Below are 10,163 nucleotides of genomic sequence, written 5' to 3'. Positions count from 1 at the left end.
TCCCCATGTGGCAATGATGTCTTCCAGGGAGGAGACAAATGCCTGGGCTTTGTGGGCTAACAGGCCACAGGCTCAGAAGAGACCATCCTCCTTTGGTCCCACATCTCCCTGAGTTTTGTGTGTGCTGCTTTTTGTGGTGGGGGTTGGAGAACAAAAGAGACCTTGTTAAACACAGGGTTTGTTCAACATGTTCATTTCATGTTCTTGGGATGCTGAGTTGGCCTGGCTGGGCTGAAATCAAGAAGCCAAGCTAGTTTTGGTTGTGCATCAACATTTCATAGCAGTAAAACAAGGATGGATGTTCTGGCAATGGAAAGCTCATCTCAATTCCATTGCTGGGAAGGGTTTTCTGTGACAGATTTTACTTCCAGATCCAAAATGGAAAGAACCAACACAGAAAAGGAAAAGAACCAGGCAAGGGAGACCTGTTGCTTTTAATGCCTTGTCAGAGGAAGGAAGGAAGGAAGGAAGGAAGGAAGGAAGGAAGGAAGGAAGGAAGGAAGGAAGGAAGGAAGGAAGGAAGGAAGGAAGGAAGGAAGGAAGGAAGGAAGGAAGGAAGGAAGGAAATGAAAATATTGCTGTTGTCCCTCTCACAGCCTCTAAGCTGTGAGGGGTCTGATCAGAATTTCTCTGAAATGCTGAAGAAAGTCTTCTTTTCTTCTCAGACTTTTGTCTATTGCCTTTTAGGAAATTTCAGTCAGCTGTGCCATTTTGCCTTTTATCCCATAACTCTGCTGCTTTGACATTCAGGTTATGGACCAGGAACAGACACTGGCACCAGTGACAGCCATTGTTTGCCTTACAATGCTTGGGTCACAAACCAGTAGGAGAAAATTGGCATTCAATTCATGAGAACTCTTGCAAAATCCCAAATGCTGCAAAGCAAATGCCCCATCTCTCTTCTGGTGCTGTGAGAATTTTGCTAAGAGTCAACAAGCTACCTAAGTTTATTTTATTTTATTTTATTTTTGTTTTAATTTAATTTAATGTTATTTTATTTTATTTTATTCTGGTTTTGTTTGGATATTCTGTGGCAACAGGGTCAACATGAGGGTGAAAAGTACTGGAGGGAGAAGAAGAATGGGAAGTCAATAAATAAAAGAGGGGAGTTGTGAGCAGAGGAAAAGGCAGAAATAGGTGATTAAAAAGGGGTGTCAATAGTGGCAGCAGAAGCATGGGAGAGGGAGATGCAACTCCACAATCCCAGTCCACAGAAGGAAGCAAAGTTCTTAACCCTAGCACAGGGGTGAGGGGTGTACAGCCATTTGTACCACAGGTGGCTAAATAATAAATAAATCCAACTGCATCTGCTGTCCTCGTTGTTAACAAAGGCTTGAAATCCTCTGCCCTAAGACCATGCAGCCCTTTGAGACCATCCAGCCAAAAATCCATTTATTTCTGTTGTATTAATAGAAGCAGCTCAGGAAGCCCTCAGCCCAGCACGGTTTCAACACTTTATACAGCAGGGGGTCTTAATGGGGTCTGTTCCATCCAGGGTGCCATTAGTTCCCTTCCCCATCTCTCCACTCCCCCCTTTCTAATGAAATACTAGTCTAAACACACACTGGGGTGTTAAGAGCAGGGCTTTCTGCACTGGATGGGTGTGAAGTAGCTCTGACTCGTTTTTAGACTTTAGCTTTAAACAAAAAAAAGAAATAAAAAACCAACAAAACCCTTCTAAGTAAGTCTGAGTGACCCAGGTGCTGCTTTTCTTACTTCTGCATCACCATTTCTGTTTTCCTGCCCGCTCTGTCCCTCAGTCTGCTGTCTCATGTCAGGGACACTGGGTACCTGTTGACAGTTTCCATCACATGCTCCTGCTGGGTGGGACTGCAGCTGGGCACGGCTCTGGGCTGTGTGGGAAGCCTTTCAGATGGCCTCAGCTGGAGGATGTTGTTCCTTATGGCATAGTTGGCAGATGGGGAACAGCTGTGTCCATTATACATTTTAAAAATTGCTCCTCAGCACCCCTGCACAGGACTGGCTGGCTGGGGACTTGAGATCTTTTGGGGCCTGAAAGTCCTTCAGGGAAATAGTCACTGAAAGCAGCACCAAGTGATTTGGTGTCATTTTGTGGCCAGTTGGCACAGATGGCCTGGGCAGTTCCCATCAGAAAAATATTGATTTTTTGGGAAGTTCTTAGAGACAATTTTTCAAATGGGTCTGTAATCACGGAAAGAACAAATACTTGGTAAAAAGTTTTCTGTTTACCAAGTTCTGGGGTTTTTTGGTTTGGTTTTTTTTTTGTTTTTGTTTTTGTTTTTTTGGTTTTTTGGGGTTTTTTTGTTTTGTTTTTGTTGTTTTTTTTTGTTTTGTTTTTGTTTTTGTTTTTTTTTGGTTTTGTTTTTTGTTTTTTTTGTTGTTGTTTCTTTTTTTTGGTTGGTTGGTTTTTTTTTTCAGTTCTTTGGCCTGGATGTTGACTGGCCCCTTATTCCAGCTGTCCTGGTCTGACCATTTACAAACTAACCTGGCACAGCAGCCTCTTGGACTTTCTCCCCCGCCCCCCCTCCCCTGAAAGAGTGGGCAGTTTTCTGCATAAAAACAGCCAAGCACTTCACAGGTTCTGCTCAGGGGACCTTGTTTGCTTGACAAAACTTGCTGTTGGTTATGTTTTCTGGTAAATTGAGTGCCACAAGGATGCCCTTGTGTTTCCCATCGTACAGCTGTGATAGGAATCACAAATTTGAAAGAAGCAAAATCTCCCTCCTTTCCCTTCTGCCCCCTGGTTTCCTCATGTTTCTATTGAAGCATTTGGAGTTTGGGGAGAGACTGAAGTGCCTTGGAAGTGAAGTGGAGCCCTTGGAAACACAGCTTATTTGCACACAGTCTCCAGTCTGTGGGAACAGCAAACTGCGTCGTGTCCCACTTCATCTGCCGCATTTCATTCATTATGCTTCTGGACTGATCTGCTCAGTATCTCTCTCTCCCTCTCCTGCAGCTGTGGGCAGAAGATGACAAATTAGATGTATTAAAGCAAACACTCCCCATCCCCTCAGGTCTCTGCCATTCCAGCTGTCTGAAATCATGCTTTCAGAGCATTGCAACAAATGAGGAGAGTCCCTCAGTGACCGCGGTTGGTGTCGGCGGGGACTTTGAAAGCAGAGTCTGGTTCTGGGAAGTGAAGGCTGCTTCAGGCAGAACAAACACAAATGCTGCCATCTTACCAACCTCTTCCCTTTGTCTCTGCCTCATTCCTCCCCATTTGTGTTTTTGTGGGCAAACCAAGCAATGCATAGCTCGCTTGTTACTGTCACGCACTCGGGTCACCCCAGGAAGTCACGATGCAGATTTTCCATTAGCGTCAAATGTACAGGGATTTATGAACTCCCATAACCTGGAGCTGATGAGAGCAGATTAGGGAGCAACTGTTTTTAGATAGCTTGCATACCTAAGAAATCAGCTAATATAAAGCTGCCTGCTGAAAGGTCACTTATTTCCCAAAGAGCGTGAGAGAATATTGTGGTGACCCCTTTTTTGTTATGTTGTCACTTTGTTATATACATGTACATACACATTGAGGGTTTGGTATTCATTTCTCTCTCTCTCTCTCCTCACCCTGAGCTAGTTCCCTGTGCTTTATGAAGTGCCTCCTGTACAAGGACTTCTCTGTGGGTATGAGACTTTTGGGACCCAAGACTAAAGACACAAGTGTCTAGTTTTAATGGGGAAAGCTGTGCCAGAGCTCACCAGGATAACAGATGGACCAAGTCACCAAGATGAAGAATCTGCACCCTGCAGTTGCAACACAGCCCTTTTGGAAAGACCTGACTGCACAAAATGAGAGCTGTGAGAGAGAGACTGCACTTCCCAGGTATCCCATCAGCAGCAGGTCTCTGGTCTCATTCAAGGTGTTGCTGTGCCCTCCTGCAACACCCATGCTATACAGAAAGGACTGTCCCTTGTTTATGTGTTCCATAGTAGGCTCTGTCCCACATCACAGGGTCTGAGGCTTTAGGATGAGTGTCTTGTGCCCAGACACACCAGGAATCCCCTAACGAAATGAAAATGGAATCCTGTGCTTTGATGCAAGATCATCTCTCTGTCCATAGCACTGAAGTTCTGGTTTTGGTTTCAGAGAAAAGCTTCATTTGAAGCTGTTTGTTCTTTCCACAGTTATGTTTGTGATTAAGTTCAGGTTGCAAGCACAGGGAGAGAGTTTATCTGGCACTGGAATTCAGCCTTTGTTTGGAGCCATGATGGGGAACATCCCACAGTGAAATGCGATGGAAGTGTTCAACTTTGGAAATATCCAAATTAGCTTAATTCTCAACTTTTACCCTATCACACCATCTCCTTTTAGACCTTCTTTGTAACACCTCATTTTTGGATCGAGATCAAGTGGTGCATTTCTTCTTGGTGGAGGGGGAGGGGGTGAGGCTTGAAAGCAGCATTTCTCCAGTGATTGCATGCAAAATGCATCTGGTAACTTGAGTTTTGAGTAGGCCCAAGGACTGGGAGAGGGTGGAGGGATCAGAAATGATCAGGACAGAGTGCTGGTCATCCCTAATCCTGTGAGAACCTTAGCAGCCTTGCTCAGTGCAGGGAGAGTCATGCCAGGGGAGCAGAGCAGTGCCTCTGAGCTCCCTGACATTCACTGCATGGAGCCAATGGAAGTGGCAAGAGATCTCCTTGGACCAGGTGCTTTATCTGACAGAGGGTTTGTGAGTAGAGTTGCTTCCCTCCCATGTGGTGGAGGGACTGCAAGTCACTGATGGCAGCACCAAGAATTCAGAATATTTGAGAGCCCATGGGTGAACCAAGCTGAAATGTTGATGCAGCTCACCATACCCTCAAGCAGAACTGTAGTAGATTGGGAGAACAGAGCTCAAAAAATTTACATTTCACTCCATGTTCTTGCAAGGAATGTCTTGCATAGACAGGCATGGGTGAACTCTAGGTGTCCACAGGTCAGAGATGAATCCCAGTCTCCCCCATGCCTGGCTCAGGAAGAGGACACAACTTCCTTCTTCTCAGGAAGCTGAAGAAACAAGGATGATCAGGTGAATTTCTCAATCCCAACAACTGTTTGTTGGTGCCCAAAGAATATCAGCTATAAATACCTTTTCAATCCAGCTGAGAGAGAGGAAAACAGACTGCCCCACTGGGGTTTGTTCCTCTCTGCTGCACTTCTGGGAACATTTCAAAGGTAACTTGGAGATGGAGATGGAGTAAGGGGGTTCCTGCCCTCTGGCCCAGCCATCACAGCAGCTCTCATCCACCCCAGACACTCCTGGTGACTGAAGCTGAGTGAAACCATGAAGGCAGAGGGAATCCTGTCTCCCATGGAGCAGAAGGAACAGGACAGAGGCAGGATGATTCCCCAGCAGATGGCTTGTCCACAGAAACCAACGCTCACTTAATGAGCTGTGCTCTGCACGCCTCCCAGAGGGAAGCAGCAGCCAGATAAAGATTTCAAAACTGACCACTTTAGCTCAGTATCTGAGCTGCTTAAAAACCTAACTGTGCCTAGGAGGCAGAAAGAACAGTCCAGAGTCCTGGGTGTCTTCATATTCTCTGCTTGAGGCACTTTACTCCATCCTGCAGGGAAAAGACAGGAAAAATAAGGTGTGCTGTGATGCAGTTTATTTAGCAAACACAGTTGTGATCATGGCTTTAACAGCTAAACTGGATAAACTCTCAGTTCTTTCCTGGTCTAGTTAAAGACTTTGCAATCCTACTCTGGATGAATGTGCTTTTTTATATTTTGTTTTGGGTTTTCTTGAGGTTTTTGCTGTTTAACTTGGCTTTGTGTGTGTGAAATGTGGTGGAATGGATTACAGATGTGTGCAAAGATCTGTAAATAGCAGTTTCTTGCTTACAGTTGTGACTGTATACTGTTTATCATGCTAAACGCATTCACTATTTCATTCAGAATCAGCAACTGCAAAATATTTTAAAACAGATTATTTTTAAAAGAGAGGGGAAAAAATCTAACAAGGTTGGTGTTTTCTTTTTAAGATTTATGACTAAATAGTTGAGCATAAGCCAAAGCCTGAGGACAATCTTGGACCCTTTAAAAATAATATCCCTGAGTGAAATAATAATAACAACATAAAGAACCTACTTTTAAGACCTTGCTTTTCTACAGTTTTATACCACCACAACCTTTTTACCTTGCCTACACACACTCTGTCATGAATAAAATAAAAATCTAGGAAATTGTTTTTACTCAGGAAAAAAAAAAAAAATAAGCCACCCAACAAGATGGATTACTGCTGGAAAAAAAAAAGGGTTCAGAGGAAAAGTAGAGTTGAGTTGATTAAATAAGTGATTCTCCTTTAAGAAAAGGAAGAATCCGTGATATTTTAGGGAAATTCCTAGTAATGAATTCATGTATTTGGCTTCAGTCATTTGTTTTAATCTTTGGTCGTTTCTGTAAGATATTAATGACAGGAGTTTGGACTCACTTGTCCCAGTATGTCATGCCTGCTTACTCACTGTGGAAGAAATACAATTTTTAAATTACCTGAAATCGAATCAAATATTTAAATGACAATTTAAAAAATGACTCATTATATTGTACCCTTCAGTGCAGTATGAATGCCTTCCAAATATTCTGCATGTGCTTGCAGACCCCCCCGGCTCTGTATTTTTAAGAGGCCCTGGGTGTTTGGGGAGCCTGGCATCCTCACAGGGATTGTGCTAATCAGGACCCTCATCCCAGAGCCCATCCATGGGCTGTCCCATTCCCAGAAATGGGCAGATCAGGGCTCTTGTGCAGCCCCTCTTGGACCCCATGTCCACAGTGACAGATTTTGCTCAGTCCTGGCGCTGTACAACTCCAGCTCTCCTACCTCATAGGGATTTACCCAAGTGAGACAGGACTCTGCCCGATTTTTGGGATGGGGCCACAGTTTCCCAACAACTTCTGGCACTGGAGATGAGCATTAATTACCTTCCACTGCCTGGAATTTTGGCTCCTTCATCTCGCCCATCTAGGCACGAATACAATTGTTAACAAACTCATAAAGATCTAAATCACACACATCAAGCTCATACAACACTCTGTGGAAATACCAGGAGCCCGCAGCACCCATTGCATCAGGTTTGAGCTGGGTTTTGCTGCCAGAGCCCTGTGAGGAGGCTGCCAGCTTTATCCCAATCCAGCCCAGCCTGGCGACCCTTTATTTGCACAGGCCTTATCTCATCTACCTCAACTGCACGCAAATAGTTCCACTCATCTGGGCCACAAATCTGCCACACAGAGCATGAAAACCCCTCGGCCTCATGAAGGAGCAAATCAAGCAGAGGCTTGGCAAATGTGGGGAGCTGTGGCTGCCTCTGCTGGGCTGGAGGGTGTCCAGGGATAGGGAGCGTGCCCCAGGCCAGCACCCACAGGGGCTGGGCAGTGAGGGAGCACAGGGAGGTTTCTGGAGGTGGATGGTTACCCACTCCGTTTTTGTAGGAGTGTTGGGGGGTAGGACGGTCAGGATGGATGGAGACAAGAGATTTCTGCAGCCAGGGCTTGGAACTTGGGGTTTATTGCAAAGGGCCTGGGGGCAGGGCCCTGCTGGGAGCTGCCAGCCACAGCTCAGAGCAGGCCCCAGAGAAGAGAGAGGATGAGAGAGAAAGAGGATGAGAGGATAAGAGGGTAAGAGAGTTAGAGGGTAAGGTTCCCGTTACAATACAATAAATCTTCTTCTGTGCTGAATATTCTAATTCTCACTAACCAATCTAGTGCAATATACAAATCCTATAGCATTTACATACAGCCTATAAGAATCCTTACATTACCAGACTGTGTTACATTTTAAACCCTCAAAACTCCTCTTTGGACCCCTCCTGCCAAGCTGGCAGGGTCTGCTCTGACCCTTGGGCCTGTCTGCAAGCAGAGGGTTTTGTTTCATCAAAAGGGGATTACCTTCAGCCAGCCATACCATTGTTTTCCAGTAGTTCAGTAACTAAGGTATCGCAAAGCTTTCTTTCATTTCAATCTCACTTATAATTTCTATATTCTCAAAACCCTTTGCCAGACAACCATATTTATAAGGCTTTCCTGTTTCATATTCCCCAACAAGTTTTTACCTTGAAACAGCTAAATCTGTCTGCTTTATCTATCAGGGTCAGTAAAGCCCACAGCAGTATTTGTCTTGGCACCAGGCAGAGGATCCCTGTACCAAAGCCCCCCATAAGTGACCCCAGAAACAGGGAATTAAGGCCATGTGCTCCCACAGCAGTGCCTCCCACCCTTCAGCTTCCCACCACGTCTGTGCAAGGGGACTGAACCCAAATCCTACATTTAAATCCCCAAATCCCCAAATTTGGCCTGGATGTGAACAGCAGGGTCACCTGTTAGGGACAGGCCCAGACACCCCGTGGCCTGTGCTCCAACCCCACCAAACCAAGAGTCCTGCTCCTCAGGGCCACTGGCAGATCCTTTCACCCTGGAACAAAACCCCAAAACTCTCACTCCACTTGCAGACAGGTAGACATTTTCCATGTCCTGAGTCTCCTGATGGTTTAACCCTTTCTGTGCCTCAGCCAGCTGTCACAGAATCATAGAATGGTTTGGGTTGGAAAGGACCTTGAAGATCATCTCATTCCAACTTCTCTGCCACCTGCTAGACCAGGTTATTTAAAGGATCTGATCACCCAGTCTGGCCTTGAACTCTTCCAGGGATGGGGCATCCACAGCCTCTCTGGGCAACCTGTGCCAGTACCTCTTTACTCTCTTCCTAACATCTGATTTAAACCTCTCCCTTTGAATTTAAAAGAGCTGTGCAAAGAAAACCCAAACAAGTGCAGGTGAACCAAACTGCAGGGGTTTAGGGGTTTGGCTTGGCAAGCTGCTCTTGCTGAAGCTGTGACAGCCACAGGGTTTGCACACTAAGAGTTCAAACCCAGATTAAAAAACCCCACATGTGCCCTCACTGTCCCACCCCTGTGCTGTGCAGGGGGCATGGTGTGCAGGTCAGATGCTGCTTCTTGAAGGGCAAGCAAAAATCCACCCACCTCTCCCTCCCTGCCAGCAGTGCTTGCTGGTGCCCAGTGCATGCACAGGATGCCTTTCCCCTCACCATCTGGGCTTTCTCCACTTTGGTAGCCTGCTGCACTCCACAGCTGCTTCCTTTGTCTCTCCTAAACCCAGCCCCAGTTTTGCATACAGATGAATATGTGCTACATCTTGTGCTGGATGAGCAGCTCCCACAGAAAGCCAAGGCTCCACAGAGGCTGATATCCATCATGTCCATCCCTGCCACATCCACAGGGAGCTCTGGGGCTGTCATGTGCTTTAGCTTCACTGACTCCCCTCACCATCACCAATTATCCTTTCCATGTGTGCACCTTCTGCTGCCATAATGCAAAGCTGTTCTGCTGCAGCTCCTCACCCTTATCTTTTGGTGAAACAGCAGGGGTAATGGAGGGACAGATTATCAAAACAGGGGCTTTTAGGGCAGCCTGCACCAGTCACCTCAGAGCAGGCACCCAGCATGGCTACACACAGGTGTGCTCAGGTGCCACCTCCATCAGGTATTTTATAAACAGAGCGCACCATCACATGTGCAGTAAATCCCCATTACAAAGCAGATAATTATGTGTACCAAACAGAGCCCTGCAGAGTGCAGCTGGCCAGGGAAGGCTTTTCTCATTACATCCAACAGAAAACCTTCTTTTTTTTTTTCCTTTTAGGAAGAGGAAAAGCATCTTCTGAAGCCCCACTGAGCAGCTTCTGGCATCGGGTGTAAGGCACATCTCTGTCACACCAGCTGTGCAGAAGGGATTTGTGGTGAGTTAATGGACCTTGGGAGGCAGCAGCCCCTTGAGATGTGGTCTGCTGCTGCTGAAATGTTTCAGATACAGCTCCTGGAATTGTATATGATGAACAAAGACACCCTGCAAGAATTGGGCCTCTCAGGGCACATGGCTTTCCACCCAAGCACGAGATCCCAGCTCAGGTGGCAGGAGCCAGCTCAGTTATGTGGTGGTTCTGTTTAGTTTTCTGCTTTCAGGAGCTGTCTGCTCACAGTGGTACAGAGCTGCACCCTCATATTGATGGTGCTGGAAGTGCCTTCACCTGTATTCCCTTTCAGCTGCCCAGTGCAGGCACCCTGTGGTTAGCACAGGTCACTGGTACCCCACAGGGTGTGGGTTTTTGCTGGTGAGAGCTGTTGTGGATCTGGATGGTCCAAGTGTTGAGAAATGGGACAGAAAAGGTGATTTTG

Source organism: Agelaius tricolor, unplaced genomic scaffold (genome assembly GCF_023055355.1).
Source record: "Agelaius tricolor isolate 1412-34295 unplaced genomic scaffold, bAgeTri1.0.p SCAF_7, whole genome shotgun sequence".
Classification (NCBI taxonomy): domain Eukaryota; kingdom Metazoa; phylum Chordata; class Aves; order Passeriformes; family Icteridae; genus Agelaius; species Agelaius tricolor.
Note: the sequence above shows the minus strand (reverse complement) of the source record.